Source organism: Gossypium hirsutum, chromosome D09 (genome assembly GCF_007990345.1).
Source record: "Gossypium hirsutum isolate 1008001.06 chromosome D09, Gossypium_hirsutum_v2.1, whole genome shotgun sequence".
Taxonomy (NCBI): Eukaryota; Viridiplantae; Streptophyta; class Magnoliopsida; order Malvales; family Malvaceae; genus Gossypium; species Gossypium hirsutum.
This window is the reverse complement of record NC_053445.1, coordinates 32,913,763-32,934,833: the sequence shown is the minus strand read 5'-3', so window position 1 is coordinate 32,934,833 and position 21,071 is coordinate 32,913,763. Positions and strand designations below refer to the sequence as shown.

The window sequence follows — 21,071 nt, the reverse complement described above, 5'->3', positions numbered from 1 at the left end:
GATGTAAGTATAGTAGATAGATATGAATCTGTCGGATATCGATCCCACGAGGATGATTGTCTTTGTCTATCAATGTTAGTGCAATAAATAGATAGGAATGAGATAAATTGTGAGAGTAGTTGTCGAAGTAAAAACTTGAAAATAATAAGAAAAAAATATGATAATGATAAATTGGGATCCCCAACAAGAATATTCAATAGAATACTAAGTGCTCACAAGGTATAAAAGGATAGGTGATTGCCGATGCATTGAATTGCAATGAATATCTTACCAAGCTTAACTTCTATATTTAATCTAAGACTTAAACGTGCACATTAGCCACACCATCCGATGATGGCGATGCAATACTATTAAGAACAAGTGGATTAAATTCCTCTAATCCTCAAGCAACTTCTGTTGTCATGCTTGTTAGCTTGAATTGTCACTGCACTTTCTAGTGTCAGTGACTGCAATAGCACTTCCATGCTAAAAAATTCAAACCCAAAGATTAAACAGTAGAAGCAAGATTAAATAAAATAACATTTAACCCAAAAATCATGTATACTTCCGTACAAACATGAAATAGAAAGTAATAACTATCGTTTAGAAAAGAAATATAAAAGAAACAAGTGGAGAATACTATTCCTAGACAATCTCGACTTGAATCTCTCCATTCCCTCTTATGTCACACTCAGGGCTCCTCGCCAAAAGCTAATCTGCATCCCTTTCACGTCGATTCACCCGTAGGAGGCTTAGGCCTCCATAGCCAAAAAGCTTCAAAAGATAGACTGAAGAAGATAATACCCCCCAAAAACCTCTCCCTTATCCTTTTCACGTGAATATTCATATTTATCCAAATAGCACAAGTGTCCTTTTATCAGAATTATGATGCCTCTGTACGTACAAGTTAGTTGTAGTAGACTGGACAGCTCACACCTTTTTGTTCTTATCTGGATAGCTTTCAGGTGCAGCGAGAATTCTAGGTGCAATTTGGAAATACTCATGTAGCGACATCAGTATCAAAACATGACGAATTTAAGTATCAAAACATGACGAAATTAAGGATAAATAGGTTAAGATCCACTGACTTATAAAATACAATTTATTGAACTAAAAATGCTAAAATATGTGCTAAAGATAACTAAATGGGGACAAATTAACCAATAAGTAGGGAGAAAATATATGCTTCATTAAACTCAATTTTTTTTGAAATGTAGGTGTATTTCCAAACCCCATATGCATTCCCCCAAACTTAAAGTTGCATTGTCCCTAATGCATTAGCATTAAAATGCAATGGCAATAAAAATGCAACGACAATGTGCACTAACAAAATGAAAATTACAACTACATGCAATGCATGAATACTACAATTAAAACTTAAAATAAACTAACTCAGTTTTCCTCAGCCATCAATGTGGCTGCACAATGTTTCTTTTTCCTCATCTTTTTCTCTTCATTCTTGCACTTTTTGTCGTTGGAGCTCTTTCTCTTCTTTTCTTTGGGCTTCACACGGTCCTCGGATTGCTCCTCAGTTTCTGGCACTACCCCGGTATCATCGAATGCTTCTTGTGTAGGAGGGATCACCTTGAGTGGTTTTGTATAGACCACTATCGCCAATGAGTTTTGGTGCTTCTCATTGGTTACCTCCACAGCTTTTGCCGGTCTAGCTCTATCTCGCTCCAGATTATCTGTAGTTGCACCAACAAACTCATATCTATTGACAATGTTCTCCGCAGATTCTTTCTCATAAACTTCTTTTCAATATTTTCTTCCTCGACCTTCTCGTTCACAACTATAACCCAGATTTCCTCCTCTCCCACATCAACTTCCTCCTCAACAGCAGGTGCCTCTTGACCAGGATTTAAGTTGCCCTCGACCAAGCTATCAGTCCATCGCATGCACTCCTCAATGTCCCTTGAGTCATCTTCTTTCTCATCCTCAAAGACGTGCATAATGGGAGGGGATTCTATTGATCTGTCTCTGTCTTTTAAGTCATCTTCCTCGGATGAGAGGTCATAATATCAAATGATTGGTGGGAACATTGGAAATTTTGGGAGTGGGGTTGGGCTTAACTAACTTAATGCAGCTAGAATAGAGTTGTTACAGGCCTTGGTATAAGAGCAGAACAAATTTTGTGATCTATCCATATCCTCTATTGTAGCGACAAGCCTGATTTGCTGATGGAATTGACCAACTTTTCGATATCCTACATTTTGCCCAAAAATAATGTCTCTGCAGTCAGGTTTGTTCCATTGCTTTCTGCCTTGGTTTTGCCCTTTCTTGTCTTGCTTGTCTCTGGTTCCTTCATTGTTAGTGTATCTTTGCCACGGGTCATTCTTTAAATAGAGGCTTAATTTATCGGGCCTTTATTCCCTAGGACCACTTTATCATCACGAGGCACGATCCTTTTTTGCTGGCACAGTAGCATCACCACGATGGGAAAACCAAAATTCCAGTTTGCCTTGCAGCGCAATCACTAATTTCTTGGTGGAGTATTACGCCGACATTAATCTTTCTACCCTTGACAATTGAATGTATTAGGCACATTTATCGAGGTTGATTGTGGTGCTGTGAGTAAAAGGCAGTAGCCCGTGGTTGATAAAATGAAACCAAATTTTGCTTTGCAGTGTCAGGAAGCGGCGGTGCATCGTATAATTCTTTTGATGTGAACCCGTCCATAATGCTCTTTCGACAGATAAATCCTTCACTAGCAGGTCCCTTTTGTCGTCTGTGATATCCTCAATAAACTCAAAGTGTTCATCTACATCTACTTTAGTGTTGTACAGCTTATTGATTCTTTTAGCATCCCATGGGATTAAACCTTCTTGAACAAAGATAAACTCTAACTCATGGTCATAAAGGTTAGTGTAAAACTCACGTACCAATGAAGGAGAATAGCTTTCAGGATGAGTGCAAAAAGTCTTCCACTTCGGCTTAGAGATGGTTTTGTTGACTTGCTTGCCCAAGTCTTGTTGTTACGAAAGGAGAATGCCCTATTCTGGGCGAAAGTATCACTTCAACATGTTATCTTGAAACCGGTCATTGGCTACTTTCGTTAAAAAGATCATCAACTTTTTTTCTTTGCTGGCATGGAGGATTTCGATTCATGAACTACAGTTGCAGAGGATGAGTGTTCTTTAATAGGCTTGGTGGCTTTCTTGACTGATCCTCTTGTTCTTGCCATATTTTTTTTGTTTTGTGATGTGGAGATGGTTTAAAGTTGTAAAGGTATGAGCTTGGGGAAGAGAAAGTGAATAAAAATGGTTGCGTTGTATGTGGTATAGTCGGCACAACGAAGGGGGTTTATAGTGAGTGAAAGAAGAAGATGGGAAGGCGTGATTTTTTTATGTAAAGAGATATAAAGCTGGAGAGAATAAATGTGTCAAATGGGAATTTCAACCGTTTAGACAAACCAGACGGCTAAGTCACTTTTGATCAAACGGTGGGATCTGAAAGTTTTGATCTGCCCTTCATTCGTGGTGAGTCATACGTGATAGTGCAATAATATGAACTGTGTTGACAATAAAACCCAAGTGCGTTGACAATGGTATCTAATTGTTTTGAAAAAAAAAGAAGTAAAACAAACTTGAATAGAAACAAAAATAAAATAAATTTACATAATAATAAATTTCATAAAAATAAAAAATTTTCAACCAATTTAATGGTCTATGCCTGTTTTTGATCAATATTCCAAAAATAATGTTTCAATCGCTGGCCACTCACTTTGAACTGGTATCCATCATGTAAATCTCTGATTGTGACTACACCATATGGAAATGCTTTGACAACTTCCAACGGTCTAGACCGACGAGTGCGCAATTTACCTGGGTGTAGTTTCAGTCTAGAATTGAATAATAAAACTTGTTGACCCGCAATAAATTTTCGCTACTAAATAATTTTGTCATTCCATCATTTGGTCTTTTCCTTGTAAATTGCAGCGTTTTCATAGACATTTTACCTAATCTCCTCTAGTTTAGTGATATCCAATAGCCTTTTCTTTCCAGCAGCTTCATAGTCCATGGTCACTTGCTTAATTGCCCACATTGCTTTGTGCTCCAGTTCAACTGGCAAGTGACATGCTTTTCCAAAAACCAATTGATACGGCGACATCCCTTATGGAGTTTTGTATGCTGTCCGCAATGCCCATAAAACATCATCTAGTCTGGAAGACAAATCTTTCCTCAAAGGGTTCACAACCTTCTTAAGAATGTTTTTAATTTGTCGATTTGATATTTCGGCTTGTCCATTAGTTTGTAGATAATAAGTAGTAGTCATTCTATGATTAACTCCATATCTCTTCAATGCGACTACCACTTGGTTGCAAAAGTGTGTACCCTGATCACTAATCAATGCCTTTGGTGTGCTAAAGTGGGTGAGTATATGCTTGTGAAAAAATATTAAGCACTGTCTTTGCATCATCCTTTGGGACTGCAATAGCTTCAACCCACTTCGAGATGTAGCCAACAGCTACTAATATATAAAGATTTCCAAATGAACTTGGAAATGGTCCCATAAAATGCATACCCCAAACATCGAATAAGTCAACCTCCATAATTGGTTGCTGCTGTAACACCCCTTACCCGAGACCATTGCCGGAGTCGAGCACGAGGCGTTACCTGACTTAACTTACTAGTTTCGAGCATAAAAAATTACTTTTAAAATTAATTCACCCACGTTCAATCAATATGCCCCTAAAAAGGACCCTCGAAACCCTAAAACATGGAACAGAAATGGTTCGGGTCAAAACCGAGAACATTAAAAATTTTCCGAATACTCAAATAAATTCAAATAATTTATTTCACTATTCATAATAAAACTGTCCACTTGCATGACAGTCACTAATTTAATTATAACTCGAGTTACAAAACTCAAACTTTAGATCTGTAAACGTTTCCTAAAACTAGACTCTTATATCTTCTTATCATAAAATTTCCAGAATTTTTGGGTTAGCCAAATAGTACAGTTAATTCATTAAAGTCTCCCATGTTTCACTGTGTAACGGTTCTAACCTCTATTCACTAGAAATCAATTATCTTATTGTATGAGCTTCATATGGTGCATTTTCTCATTTCTATTGAAAATAGACTCACTAAGGAATCTAGAAATATAAATTATGACTCATAATTCTTTCTGTACAATTTTTAATGATTTCCTAAAGTCAGAATAGGGGACTTCAAAAACCGTTCTGACCCTGTCTCACTAAAATTCAAATATTACAAAATATAAAATCCCTTTTGCCTACACCATTTCTTTCATGTGAAAATAGACTTGATAAGTTTTAATTCTATATCTCATTCACTTTCTAATTCTATTTCTACCATCCTTGGTGATTTTTCAAAATCATGTCAATGCTGCTCTCCAAAAACTGTTCCATTGCAAATTTTTACTCTTTTATAATTTCTTTGTATTAACTATCATTTAGGCATACATAACACCAAAACATGTTCTTAAATAGTCATTTCAATAACTAATCATTATTGAGTATTTACATGTTATTCATTAGCCATATCATAAGGACACACACAAAAAATGACTAAGTCTCTATACATGCCATAACTTAAAACGTTTCGAATCACAAAATACCGAGATGGTCTGTTGATAGTGTGAAACAATCTCCGACACCCTTACAATTCCTGAATTGGCTTAGCGATACTATAAAAAGAAAGAAAATAAAGAGGGTAAGCATAAAGCTTAGTAAGTTTACAAGCAAATAAATAACAAAATTTATCATAAATAATTATACTCATAAATTATCATCAAGTATCATGATCTTTACTTTCTTCTTTACTTACTCTCTTACTTGTTTACTTACTTGCTTACTTAAATAACTCATGATTATAAGTTACTCCTCCCTTGCTGAAATTTTTTTCTCGACTGATAACTGAGATATTCTTAACCTTTATAACTCACCTGAATCTATTTATTATGTTTTTACCTGAACTTTCATGTAACATAGTTTATTTACTAGCCCGTTGAACCACTTGGAATACTAAGGATACTCGGGTCTCCTATCTGATAATAACATGCCAAAGCCATGTCCCAGACATGGTCTTACATGGGATGTTTCCTGTACTGGAAATGCCATATCCCAGATATGGTCTTACATGAGAGTTCTCATATCAGTGCCCATGCCATGTCCTAAACATGGTCTTACGGGGGACCTCTCATCTCGGTACCAACACCATGTCCCAGACATGGTCTTACATGGGACCTTTAATAACCTCAATAATGCCAATGCCATGTCCCAGACATGGTCTTACATGGGGTCTCATCCCCCTAATGTCATGACATATGTATCTGATACATTCCTAATGTTTCAACGAGACTTTTTAACACTGATTCTTTATCATCTCATACTTGAGTCAACATTAAATAATTTCATGAAATAAGTACATAATTGATGGAAAGTAACAACATTAATAGTAATTATCGAAATAGTGCATTTATTTACCGTAAACATACCTCGGTACAAAATACGATCAAATCTAACAACTTAATCCTCGACCTTTTTCTTTCCCCAGTCCAACTGTGGATTTCGTTCCTCTTAATCTATAATAGTAAATTTAGCTTATTTAATACTCACATTCATCAAAACAGTCCTTGACTCAAACTTTGGAAAAATTACGATTTTGCCCCTAAACTTTTGCATATTTACACTTTTTCCCCAAAGCTCAGAAATTAAACTTCATCCCTTATTTTTATGTTTTATGATATGCTGAACATCTTTCCCTTCTATGGCAACATCAAATTCCCACTCTAACATTTACTTATGAACATTAGGTATTTTTACCGATTATGTCGTTTTACTCGTTTTCACTTAAAATCGCCTAGCAAAAGTTGTTTAACATAATTTAAAACTTCATATTCTACTATAAAACATCAAAATAAACACATTTCACCAATGGGTATTTTTCCAAATATAAACCCTAACATGAATTAATGGTAGAATAAGCTAAACTGAGCTACGTGGACTCCAAAAACGTAGAAAAAATTAAAAATGGGGCTTGGATGCACTTACTATAAGCTTGAGAAGGTGAAAAAACCCTAGCTATGGAGTCCCTTGAAGTTTCGACCCTTATGGAAGAAGATGAGCACATTTTGCCATCTTTTTCCCTTTTAATTCTTTTTATTACCAAATGACGAAAATGCCCTTCATTAAAACTTTAGTTATTTTTATCTATGCATGCCCATTTTTGTCCATTAAAATATAATGGTCTAATTACCATTTAAGGACCTCAACTTCAATTATGCACTTCTATTAAATCCTTTATCATCTAAAGCTCATATTTACCCATGAATTTTTGGTTTAGCCAATAAGTACAGTTAATTCTTTAAAGTCGTCCCTGTTCTACTGTCTGACAGTTCTGACCTTTCTTCTCTAAAAATTAATTATATCTTTGTACGAAATTTGGATGATGTTACCATTTGTTTCTATTGAAAATAGACTCATTAATAATTTTAATCATATAAATTCTAACCCATAATTATTTTTATACAATTTTTAATGATTTTCCAAAGTTAGAACAAGGGATTCCGAAATCATTCTGACCTTATCTTACAAAAATTCAAATATCTCATAATATGAGATTCTTTTGCTTACACCGTTTATTCTATGTGAAACTAGATTAATAACCTCTAATTTCATGTCTTATTCAACCTCTAATGCGATTTTCACAATTTTTGGTGATTTTTCAAAGTTATACAACTGCTGTTGTCCAAAACTGTTTTATTGCAAATTTTACTCTTTCATGATTTCTTTGTATTAACATTTATTTCGACACACATAACACCAAAACATATCCATAACTAGCCACTCCAATAGCTAATCATTATCATATATTCACATGTCATTTATTGGCCAATCTCACCTATACACCAACAATAAAGACTTAAACATATTATGTCTCAAATTAATTTGGCCTAAAAGCCTCACACATTCATCAATCAAATTTACCACATATTTATACCTCATAAGTATAGACTTATAATCACAAGGTCGTCACAAGATCATTCTCATAAGTATGACTTACTCATTTACATTCTTGCCAAAATGTCCAATATGCATCGAGTTCATTACTCATGAATTTTTCGTACATACCTGTATCCTTTCAACATGATCATACCTTGTCTTTTCTTTGACATGATCTTTGGATTACCCGTTGAACCCCTTGGAACACTAAGGGTACTTGGGAAAACTCGTACATAATGTATCGTACCAATGCCATGTCCTAGACATGGTCTTACATAGAAATCTCCTATCGATGCCAATAGCCCAGCTATGGTCTTACACGAAATGTCAAATTGATGCCAATAGCTCAACTATGGTCTTACATGAAATCACACCTCGGAAGTCCTAATATCATGACATCAATATCCAATACATTTACTAAGGTTCATTCGGAGCTTTCGACTTCGAAATTAAATCAATTCATGCACGAAACCAGTCATCCAATGCCCAAATCAATTCAGAAATATATATCTATATACGAATCAAATTCGGAAATGTATATCTACATACAAATCAATTCGGCAATGTATATCCATATACAAATCAAATTTGACAATGTATAACCATATATAAATCAAATTCAGCAATGTATATCTATATACAAATCAAATTCGGCAATGTATAAAATATATACTTTTAAATTCAAAAATATTTATTTACTTATGAACTTACCTCGTACGGAAACAAACGGATCAGATCAACTACTCGTCAACTTTTAATTTCTCCTGATCTAAATCCGATTTCTTTCTTTCTTGATCTATATGAATTCAAATTTAACTCATTTAATCACCTATTCATTCAATTTCATCCAAAATACCTATTTGGACATTTTTGCACTTTAGCCCCTAAAGTTTCACATTTATTCAATTTAGTCTTTATTTCAAAAATTCACAAAATTCACACAATTCAATATAACCCAAGCTAAGCCGAATTACTATAGTGCCCCCAGTAGCCCAAAACTTTCATTATTTCACATTTCAACCACTCAATTCGCATATTTCACAATTTAATCCCTATTTGACATTTTTGTCAAAAATCACTTTACAAAACATATTAATCTATCAACAATTATTCATTTTCCATCATCAACATTCAAAAACATCACGCTATCATCAATGGAAACTCACAAATTCATCAACCAATTCAAAAATTAGGGCATGGGCTAGCTAGAACACGAAACAACAATTTCAAAAACATAGAAATAATTAAAAACGAGACAAAATATCTTACCAATCAAGCAAAATAAGCATGGCTGAACCCCAGCTATGGTTTCTCTATGTTAGAATCGGTTGAAGTGTTTTTGTGAAGAAGATGGACATATAATTCTCATGTTATTTTATCATTATTAATTAGTTTACCTTTATAACCTTATAAAATATTACTAATTTAAAAAATGCCAAGCCAACACATTCCACTATCACCATTTATGGTCTAATTACCATATAAGGACTTAAACTTTAATGTTGTATAGCTATTAGACACTTTTAGCTTATAGAACACAACTTTTACGCTTTACGTGATTAAGTCCTTTTTACCAAATTAAGCATTCAAACAGTAAAATTTCTTTACGTAACTTTCACACATATATAATCACATGCTATAAATACAAAAAATAATATTAAAATAAGTTTTCTCGTCAGATTTGTGGTCCCAAAAGTACTATTCTGACTAGACCTAAAATCGGGCTATTACTGTCTTAACCATGATGTTGCTAGAGATTTAACCTTGCTCTGATACCATGAAAGTTTTCAAGAGAGCTTTTAATAAAACTATTTATTTTTTATTAGCTAAAGAACTGAATTTAAATAGAGAAAAAGGTCATAATCCTAATTGGGAAAATAATTCCCTTATTCTAATAGACTACTAAAAGATAAAATAAAATATTTCTAGAATATAAATAAAACTTATCTACCTAAATAAGATTTATCTACCTAAATAAATTTAAAACATATACATATTTCAACAGTATGTGGTTATTGAGGACATGTTGAGCATGTCGAATAAATGTGAAAAGTATTGAAATGTGATTGTGTATGAATTTGTATGACATATTGCATGTACATTGGGATGGGATTTTGTGGTTGACGGAGGAGTTCCGTGGAGTACCAGTGACATAATAAGTTAACATCTATTTTTAGTCAGTGCACTGCATTTGAGGTACCGAGGGCATTGGCAATTATATCGCATTATTAAGTTGGCAGTTTCACTGCATTATTGATTATTGGTGGTTTTACCGCATCGAGCATTGCTCACATACGTTGGAGTTTGGCAGACAGGTTCTAGGGAACTCGTGGTGTGTAGCAGATGGTATGGGTAGGATCTCACATGTGCATTTTTCACGATCATGTGCATTTGAAAATTATTACTATCAATGTTTGATTGTGCTATTGGTACCTCTATGAAATTGCATGTATGAATGCTTAATAATCGTTTAGACTCACACTGAGCTTGTTAAGCTCCCCCATTATCTCAACTTCTCAGGTAATGATCGAACTTAGGATCAAAATTGACATGTGGATATACGACATACTTTGGACTTTACTTCGTCATATTATTTTGACTTAATTATATTTTAGGTTATATTATTATTATTATTTGGTTTTGGATTGTAAAGTTTCTTAAAACTATGGTTTGGGACTGTTCGAGATTAAATTAGTGATATTTTAGGTTTTTAACTATCATATTATTTTAACTTAATTATATTTTAGGTCATATTATTATTATTTGGTTTTTTAACCTAGCCTAGGTGTTTAATGTGGCCTTCCCGATTCGACAATAACGTCTAGGCTAGGTTTGGGAGGTTACAAACCAATTTGAGCTTTAAAACATAAACAACAATGGCTGAATGGTGCTAACCTTCCTTTTTAATTTTCGGTATAGAAAGAAAAACATAAAGCCTCCCTTTATTTATTTTTCTCTTTCCACTAAGCTATTTGTTTTCTAATTTTTATCCTTTCATTTCATTATTATCTAATATTAATAATTTAACTTATGTTTTATTATAATAATAAAACATATAACATATTTTTAATCCAAGCTATCCACTAACTAGATCAACGGTTTATTTACCTAATAAGCCCCTTGTTAGATGTTCACTTATGATTTAATTAAAAATTCAACTTTTAACACTTATTCAATTAAATCCCTTTACCTAAGAAAAACTCTAATTCAATAAAATTACCTAACCAAAATTTAATTTACTTCTAAAATAACTCCGTGAATATTTAATAAAAATATTTACGAGTTCGGTTTATGGAAATGAGACTCCGAAAATATGCTTCCCGTACACAATTGACTTTCGGGTTGTTACAATTCTCTCCCCCTTAATAAATTTCGTCCTCGAAATTTACCTGAAAAGAGGTGAGGATATTGATATCTCATTGTTTCTTCTGACTCCCAAGTTGCTTCTTCGATGCTCTGACTACACCAATAAACTTTCACAAGAGGAATATGTTTGTTATGCAACTCATTCACCTCACGAGCTAAAATTTCAACCAGTTTTTCTTTGTAAGATAGATCAGGCTGAATTTCTATATCTTCTATTGAAATACTGTGAGATGGATTTGAATGATATCTCCTAAGCATGGACACGTAGAAAACATCGTGCATTTTCTGCAGTTCCAAAAGCAATACCAACCGATAAGCAATAGGTCCAATTCTTTCAATAAGTTCATACAGTCCTATAAAACGATGACTCAATTTCCCTTTTCGACCAAATCACAAAAATTTCTTCCACAATGAAATCTTTAAAAATACTTTATCACCTATAGCAAAATCAATGTCTCATCGCTTCAAATCTGTATAAGATTTTTGTCTATTGGAAGTTGCTTTCAATCTATCTCGAATCACTTTAACCATATTTTCCATTTCTTGGATTAATTCCAGTCCAACTACTTTCTTCTCACTTAATTCTGATAAGCAGACAAGGGTTTGACATCTGCGACCATATAAGGCTTTATGCGGAGCCATTTGAATACTCGATTAGAAACTATTATTATACAAAAACTCAGCCAACGGTAAATAATGTTCCCAATCTGATTCAAAATCAATTACACAGGCTCGAAGCATTTCTTCTAAAATCTGAATAACACGCTCAGATTGCCCATTCGTTTGCGGATGAAAAGTCGTGCTAAAATTGAGTCTTGTACTGAGTGATTCATACAACCGTTTCCAAAATCTCGAAGTGAATCAGGGATCCCGATCAGCGATAATTGACATAGGTATGCATGCAATCTAACAATCTCCTAAATGTAAATCTGAGCAAGTTTTAGAAGTGACCAATTGGTTCTGACTGTAATAAAATGGGCCGATTTTGTAAGTCAATCAACTATCTCCCAAACAACATTTTTCTTTCCCCGGGACAATGGTAATCTTGTCATGAAATATATTGTTATGCGCTCCCATTTCCATTCAGGAATAGAAATAGATCGAAGTAATCTTGTGGGGACTTGATGTTCCACCTTAACCCGTTGACAGGTTAGACATCTAGCTACAAATTCAACAATATCCCTTTTCATGTCAGGCCACCAGTATAACTCTTGAAGGTCGTGATACATCTTCGTTCCACCAGGGTGTAAAGCAAAAGGGCTCTCATGAGATTCACGAAGTATCAATTCTTTTAACTCAGCAACATTTGGAATACAAATTCGATTACGAAATCGCAGACAATCACAATCATCAATGCTAAAATTTCCAATTGAGCCGTCTTGAGCCATTTTTCTCTTTTCAGCGAACTTGTTATCCACTAACTGTGCTTCTCTAATCTGATCAAATAACACTGGTTTGACTTTCAACTCAGCAAGTAAACTACCGTCACTATTAGTATTGAGTTGAGCAAACATCGCTCGCAGCTCAACTACAGCTTTTTTCTCAACGTATCCGCAATGCCATTAGCTTTACCAGGGTGGTAATCTATAACACAATCATAATCTTTCAATAGCTCAACCCAACGAAGTTATCTTAAATTCAACTCTTTTTGAGTTAAGAGATATTTAAGACTTTTTTATCAGTGAATATATGACAGTTTTCACCGTACAGGTAATACCTCCAAATCTTTAGAGCAAAAACTATAGCAGCAAACATTAAATCATGTATCAAATAATTGCATTCGTGCGTTTTTAACTACCGAGACACATATGCAATCACCTTCGCTTCTTACATCAAGACGTAACCCAAAAAACTCAATGAGGCATCACTGTAAACCACCAAGTCTTTTTCCTAATTTCGGTAAAGTTAAAACTGGTGCTTCAATCAACATTTGTTTCAGTTTCCCAAAACTTTCTTGGCACTGCTCGTTCCGAACAAACTGTACGTTCTTTTGCAACAACTTTGCCATCGGCAAGGCTATCTTCGAAAATCCATTAACAAATCTTTGGTAATAATCAGCTAAACCAAGAAAACTCTGGGCTTCTGACACATTCCTCAGTGCTTTCCACTGAATTATGGCTTCAATCTTTTTTGGATCAATGTGGATCTCGTCTGTAGAAATGACATGACCCAGAAGTACTACTTCTGATAGCCAAAATTCACATTTACTAAGTTTCTTGTAGAGTTGTTTTTCTCACAACACTTGTAAAACAATACGTAAATGTTGTTCATGTTCAGCTTTCGATTTTGAATAGATCAAAATATTATCAATAAAAACTACCACGAACTGATCTAGGTGGGGCTAAAAGATGCGATTCATGAGATCCATAAATGCCACAGGAGCGTTCGTCAATCCTAAGGGCATCATTAAAAATTTGTAGTGGCCATAACGAAGGCAGTTTTCGGTACGTCACTATCTTTCACTTTCAACTGATAATAACCTGATCTTAAATCAATCTTAGAAAAGAATAAAGCTCTCTTTAGCTGATCAAACAAATCATCGATACGAGGAAGAGGGTACAAATTCTTAATTATCAACTTATTCAATTGACGATAGTTAATACAAACTCGAATCGAACCATCTTTGTTTTTAATGAACAAAACTAGAGCTCCCCAGGGCGATATACTAGGACGTATAAAGCTGCGGTCCAGTAAATCTTGTAGTTGAATTTTCAATTCCTTTAGTTCAACCAGTGCCATACGATAAGGGGGTGTTGACACCGGAGTTATACCAGAGAATACTTAAATTGTGAATTCAACCTCCCGATTAGGTGGTAATCCCGAGAATTCCTTAAGAAACACATCAAAAAATTCACAAACAGTTTGAATATTAATGATTTTGCTATCCTAGTCTTTGAATTTATAACATAAGCTGGAAAACTTCACAACCTAACTTCAATAATTTATCAACTTGGATCAAAAAAATAATTTGAGTTAAACCACTCGTTTTAATGTCATTAACTTCAATAATCTTACTATTCGAATCTTGGACTAAAATTTTTTCTTCCAATAGTCGAGAACTACTCTGTGTTCAGTTAGCCAGTTCATACCTAGTATTGTGTCAAAATCACCAAAAGGCATGATTAATAAGTCTACTGGAAATGTCAAATTTTGAATTTTCAGTGGACATCGTTTACAGACCTGGTTAACTAACAATGTTTCGCCTAACGGAGATGATACAAACATGGCTACTTTTGACAACTCAGATTTCATACTCCCAGATTTCACTAGGTCGGTATTAACATACGAATGGGAAGAACCAAGATCAATCAAACTATAAACAGGTGTAGAGAAGAATAAAAAAAATTCCTGCTACAACATTGGTAGCATCTCCTTATCAAGTGTCTGCACAACATAAGAACGAGCTAGTGCTCTGGCCTCAAGCTGATGAGTGGTTGCTTTCCTTTATTTTTTCGGTCCATCTCTTGTAACTGATCCATCTCTACTCATCCCTCGACCCTTAACTTTAGAGGTGGTTCTCTGTGTGTCATCAGGTGTATTATTTTCATTCTTCAGACACTCACGAGTGAAATGCTCCAACGATCCATAATGGTAATAGCCCTTTGTCAATTTCTAGCATTTTCCCCAGTGCTTCTTACCACAATGTTCACAGATCGGCATTTAAGAAATTGTAGGTTGCAAGTATCGTATTCTATTCAATGTCGCCGATCTTGCAACTGTCTTCCAAAATCTCGAGACCCTTTGCTTTTCTTTGGTACTAAATATGAACTAGGAGTCCTAAAATGCTTTCTCGTAACACGAGAAGGTTCAAATTTCTTACATAATCCCAAGGGTTGCTTTAGCATTTTGCCCATTCAGACAGATTATCGAACCCCTTACTTTTTAATGCTACTAGCTGAGTTCAAATTTCATCTCGCATTTCCTGCAAGAAAGACTTACAACTTGCTTATTCGGTAGGGATAAGTTCCATAGCATACTTGCTAAGATAGACATATTATCATTCGTAATCTACCATAGATGAATCTTCTTGCTTCAACAAAAAAAATTCCTATTTTTGATCCTCGAGATATAGTTCTCTGACATATTTCTTTTGAAATTTTGCTTGAAAGAATTTGCAATCTATAGCCTCTGTAGGAACATGTCGCGTGATGATTTGCCACCATGTGTAAGCTTCTCATCCGGAAGTACATTCAAGTTGTTAAAGAACTCGAGTAGTTAATTCCAGCTACATTTCAGCCATTGATGAATCAACACCTTTTAATCCCACAAATTCCATAGCATCGTATCTCCTCAATTCTTTATAGGAGCTCGTTTAATCATATGTGCGGGTATTACCGGAGAAGTGACTCCCACTACCCTTTGAAAAGCTTTCGCAATGACTCGTAATATATTAGTATCATTTTGTCCTTCATTAGTGCCTATTTTAGCACCTGGTTGTTGATCACCATCAAACTGAATACTCGGTGTTACTAACTTAGTTTCATCAAATTCCTCAATAGAATCATCACCAATATGAATTCCTTGGTCCACTGCATTATTAGCATCTTCTGACATCTTTTAACTATAAGATAGGGATAATATTAATCAACATCCAATCCCGACTCAAATTCAATTCAACTTTGGCATGTACTTCTAGACTCAATTTTAAGCTCGATTTAGTTCGAGAATCGATTAAACCTATAGCTTTGATACCACTAAATGTAATATCCCTAACCAATCTTTGTCGCTAGATTAGGGTCATGGAGTATTACGATAACATTTCTAACATTAAACGCCACTTACAAATAAATATTGAATTATAATTACAATTTATCAAATCACAATCCATTCACAATAAAAATACGTTTATGGGCCTTAAACTGAGTTTACGAGGCCCTAAAAAATGTATTGGAAACATTTTGGGGTTAATTCAAAACAAAATGAAAAATTTAGGAAAAAAGTTGAAAATTTTGAAAATATGAGACACACGGCCATGTGGCAGCCTGTGTCCCAGGCCATGTGTACCAAAATTTACTTAAAAAATAAGGAAATAATCACGCATAACTTGGTTAACAATTCAAGCCTAAAACCATACTCTAAACATCATCAAATATTCTTCAAAACAACTCAAAACATGCCAATTTCATACAACCTAGGTGCCTAACCAATGTGCCCTCATTGGTACCACATTCTAATCAACATATACAAAAGCATTTAACCTTGATCAAATCATACATTCATCTTACATCACAATTAAGTTATCATCAACTTTAATTACTCTATCCTACCATATAAAAAACCAACCAAAATGACCAAATTCATTTACATCTAAAGAGCCAATTCTATAGGATCTAAAACATCAACCATATGCAACATCTTTCACCCAAAAATACACAAACATAAACCTAAAGATCATTAACCACCAATCCAATTTATCTCATTCAATATCACTTAACATATAACATATGCATTCAAAAGAGTCAATTTAATAAAAACATACTTATATTAATCGCATCTATATATATACAAGCATTTACTTTTAAGGCAAAATATAATTCAAAGCTTATATGGCAACACCCAAAACAAATAACCTATACTAAATTCAACTATATACCAAAAAACCATTTCCCAAAAATTTATCACCCTAGGTACATGACACAACAAAAAGAAATATATCACTAACGTTGAGTTTAGGATTTGTTGTTGGATGCTGAGTCAATAGTCAAAATATAAGTACCTAACCTGCACACACAAAGAATGATCAATTACTAAATAATTTCCTTAATACAAGAACTACATATAAGTTTAATAATCCATCAATTCAAATATCTAATTTGTAATGGTTATTACCACATAATATACCATAATTTACTCATGAACATTTCATACAAAATTCAAGAAATCTCTCATTTACCAACCATCTTCTAGAAAAAAGTTAAACTATATTAATTTTAACCAACCTGTTATTGACACCTAGTACCTGACGAATAAATCGTAATAAATTTTGCACTCAGTGCTAGTTGGATAAACCGACGATAGTAAAAGTGTGTCCAGCACTAGTCGAATTAATCGACAAAGATTTGCGTCCAGCGCTAGTCAGATGAACCGACGATGTTAAATGTGTGCCCAACACTAGTCAAATTAACCGTCAACTATTTGTGCCCAGCGCTAGTCGGATGAACCGACGATGTTAAATGTGTGCCCAACACTACTTAGATTAAATGACAAATATTTGCGCCCTGCGCTAGTCGGATGAACCGACGATGTTAAATGTGTGCCCAACACTAGTCAAATTAATCGACAAATATTTGCTCGCCAAGAATTAAGTCATCATTATCACATTTCATAATTTAATCAATCACAACAACCATGGTAACATTTTTTTATCTATCTCATAATGATTCATATATTATTCTATGATATGAATTTGATAAATGTAACCGATTATATTAAAAGATATAATTTGATATTAAAATAAACCAAATAATTAAATTAAACAAACAATTTGAGTCAAAGACTATGAACTTACCATATTATGATAGCTACTAAAATCGAAGATGATTACTCGACAACCTTCTCCTTTCCACCGTTATCAACAGATCCTCTTGCTTCTTGATCTAAAATCAATAACTTAAATAATTTACTTAATTCAACCACCTAAAATATTTATACACAAAGCATTAAACTTTTAATTACATTTTCTAAATTTGCTCTCAACATAAACTTTTAATATAAATTAATTCCTCAATTAAAAATCATGAAATTCAAGGGCAATCAACAAAATATCGTACTAACCATTTCAAATTTTTTTCCAAGGGTTAAACACAATTCATATTTTTCATTAACTCACAAATTAATCCTTGAGTTTATCAGTTTATCAGTTTTATAAATAAGTCCTTAACTTTAAAAAATCAAGAATCATTCAATAAATGACTCCCAAATTTAAAACCCAATAAATTAACACCAAGGATTTGAATTTCTCAACAATGACAATTTCCACAAATATCATTAATTCTCAAATTTTCAATATGAGTAGGCTACATTATCTTTAAGGTTCCAAAAATATAACATTTCATTAAAAAAAACCAACACATACCAACCAATTTGAGCGTCAAAGCATAAACAACAATGGCCGAATGGTGCTAACCTTCTTTCTCAATTTTCGGCATGCAAAGAAGAACATAAAGCTTCCCTTTATTTATTTTTCTCTTTCCACTAAGCTATTTGTTTTCTAATTTTTATCCTTTCATTTCATTATTATATAATATTAATAATTTAACTTATGTTTTATTATAATAAAATTTATAACATATTTTTAATCCAAGCTATCATGATACAGTCCACTAACTAGATCAATAGTTTATTTGCCTAATAAGCCCCTTGGTAGATGTTCACTTGTGATTTAATTAAAAATTCAACTTTTAACACTTATTCAATTTTCGTCAAAAGGGCCAAACATTTTTAACCAAATAATAATAATAAAATAGGAGTGTGTTGGTCTGAGTAATTGGGGTGGGGTGGTTGGGTTGTCATCCCTCTTCGCGTCAAAAGGGCCAATACATTCTTAAGAAAAAAAAGAATTTCATTTAGGGACTAAGGGTGGAACAAATAAGGTGTCTTGGTAAGTTTAGTAAATTACCTAATTTTCATGAAATAATCCAAGTCGATTTAACTTTTGTGTGTTTAAGTTGGAATACTTTTTGGTTTTACTTAAATCAAGCTAAAGGTTCTCTTTATTTTTCATATGCATTATGCCTAATTTTTATAAAACTTTGGAGTGCTACTTCTTTCATGATAAAATCTAAATTACATAGTGGGATAGGAACCATACTTGAGGGCATAATACTCTAAAATGACATACTTTTATGTGTTAACTACATACATATTTTGAGTATGATCCTACTAATTTGGGCTGTTTATGGTTCTTTATCTTGTAGGGACTAAATGGAAGGCAAAAGGAAATTTAGGGGCAAAAAGCATGAATTTAAAGACAAAATAGGTCAGCATGCGAAATAGGGAAGATATGGTGCCGAAAATATAAAGTGTGGAAGACTTGGGTCAAAAATTCAAAGAAGAGATTTATGAATACAAAACTTTATTTAAATTTGAATTTTTTTTTAGGATTATTATTAGAATTATTATGATATTATTTATATTTAATTTCAAATTATATCTTTCAAACATTATCATCTAGAATTTAAATATGAATAAACTAGGTTTTTTATGTATTATAAATAGGGATGGAGTGACATGAATATTCACTCATCACTTCTGTAAAAACACTCCTCCCCCCTAAGGCTCTTAGCGTTTTTGTTCCTTTTTACTTTCCAAGAAAATTACATTCCATTAAACTTGTGTTTTTTTCCCAAAAAGCATGAGCCACTAAATTTATCTAGCCAAAGGTTATCAAGACTCCTCCAACAAAGTTCATGAGGCTTAGAATCCGCACTTAACCCTTCTCAACGAGTATTCATTATTTCTCCGTATTACGGGATTGACGCTTCCGTTCATGTCCTTCCAAAAGTAATCTTTTCATCTTGTGCAAAGGCGACCGCTTTGTATGTGTTGGGAAGGTTGCACAGTCGGTTCGCTAACTTACTTCATCAGTTGTTGTCGATCCCAAAAGACGAAATGGCGTGTCAGTTGCCATTGAGAAATGATGATCTAGTGTAAGACGATCCCACAAAAGTGACGGTTGGGTAGAGTCAAGTTCCTCTAAATCGTAAGTCTAAAACCTAAGTGGAGCTAGTGGTCATAGGCGTCCTCTTTCACTATAACTTGCTTATTCGATCATGAGAAGGATCACCTAAAAGCCCATGATTGAATCTAAGGAGGATCGAAATAATCGGAGGCTGAAATCCCTCAAATCGAAAATCCCCTTCCCTTAATTCTGTTTCTTTTTACAATTATAATTTCAATTTATTCAATTTCAACTCGTCCATATTTTTAATTCTATTTTTATTTTTTTCCCAGGTAAGACGTTTTTCTTGAGCACGACTGTGCCCAAGATTTCAAGGAACAAGAAGTTGTAGTGATTCGGTCCCAGAGAATTTGACCCTACTTCCCTTATACTATTCTTTTTGTTATTTCTTAGGGATAGGTTATTTTTGTGCTTTCAATGACAAACCAAAAAATATAAAATTTAATTAAAAAGAATCAACACATACCAACCAATTTGAACTTTAAAACATAAACAACAACGGCCGAATGGTGCTAACCTTCCTTCTCAATTGTCGGCATGCAAAGAAGAACAGAAAGCTTCCCTTTATTTATTTCTCTTTCCACTAAACTATTTGTTTTCTAATTTTTATCCTTTCATTTCATTATTATCTAATATTAATAATTTAACTTATGTTTTATTATAATAATAAAACTTATAACATATTTTAATCCAAGCTATCATGATACGTCCAATAACTAGATTAATGGTTTATTTACCTAATAAGCCCCTTGTTAGATGTTCACTTATGATTTAATTAAAAATTAAAATTTTAACACTTATTCAATTAAATTCCTATACTTAAAAAAAATTCTAATTCAATGAAATTACCTAACTGAAATTTAATTTACTTCTAACATAACTCTATGAATATTTAATAAAAATATTTACGAGCCCAGTTTACTAAAATGAGACTCCAAAAATACACTTCTCGACACAACTGACTTTTGGGTTGTTACAATTCTCTACCCCTTAATAAATTTCGTCCCTAAAATTTATCTGAAAAGAGGTGAGGATATTGAGATCTCATCGTTTATTCCGACTCCCAAGTCGCTTCGA

At 33.6% G+C, this 21,071-nt stretch overlaps 1 long non-coding RNA gene across 1 annotated transcript; it reads left to right on the top strand.

Annotated features, from left to right (window-relative positions):
- Nucleotides 1–19,574: 19,574 nt before the first annotated feature.
- LOC121220815 (uncharacterized) lies at nt 19,575–20,523 on the top strand. Its single transcript, XR_005918008.1, has 2 exons — nt 19,575–20,015; nt 20,267–20,523. It is a non-coding gene; the product is annotated as an uncharacterized lncRNA (long non-coding RNA).
- Nucleotides 20,524–21,071: the final 548 nt, after the last annotated feature.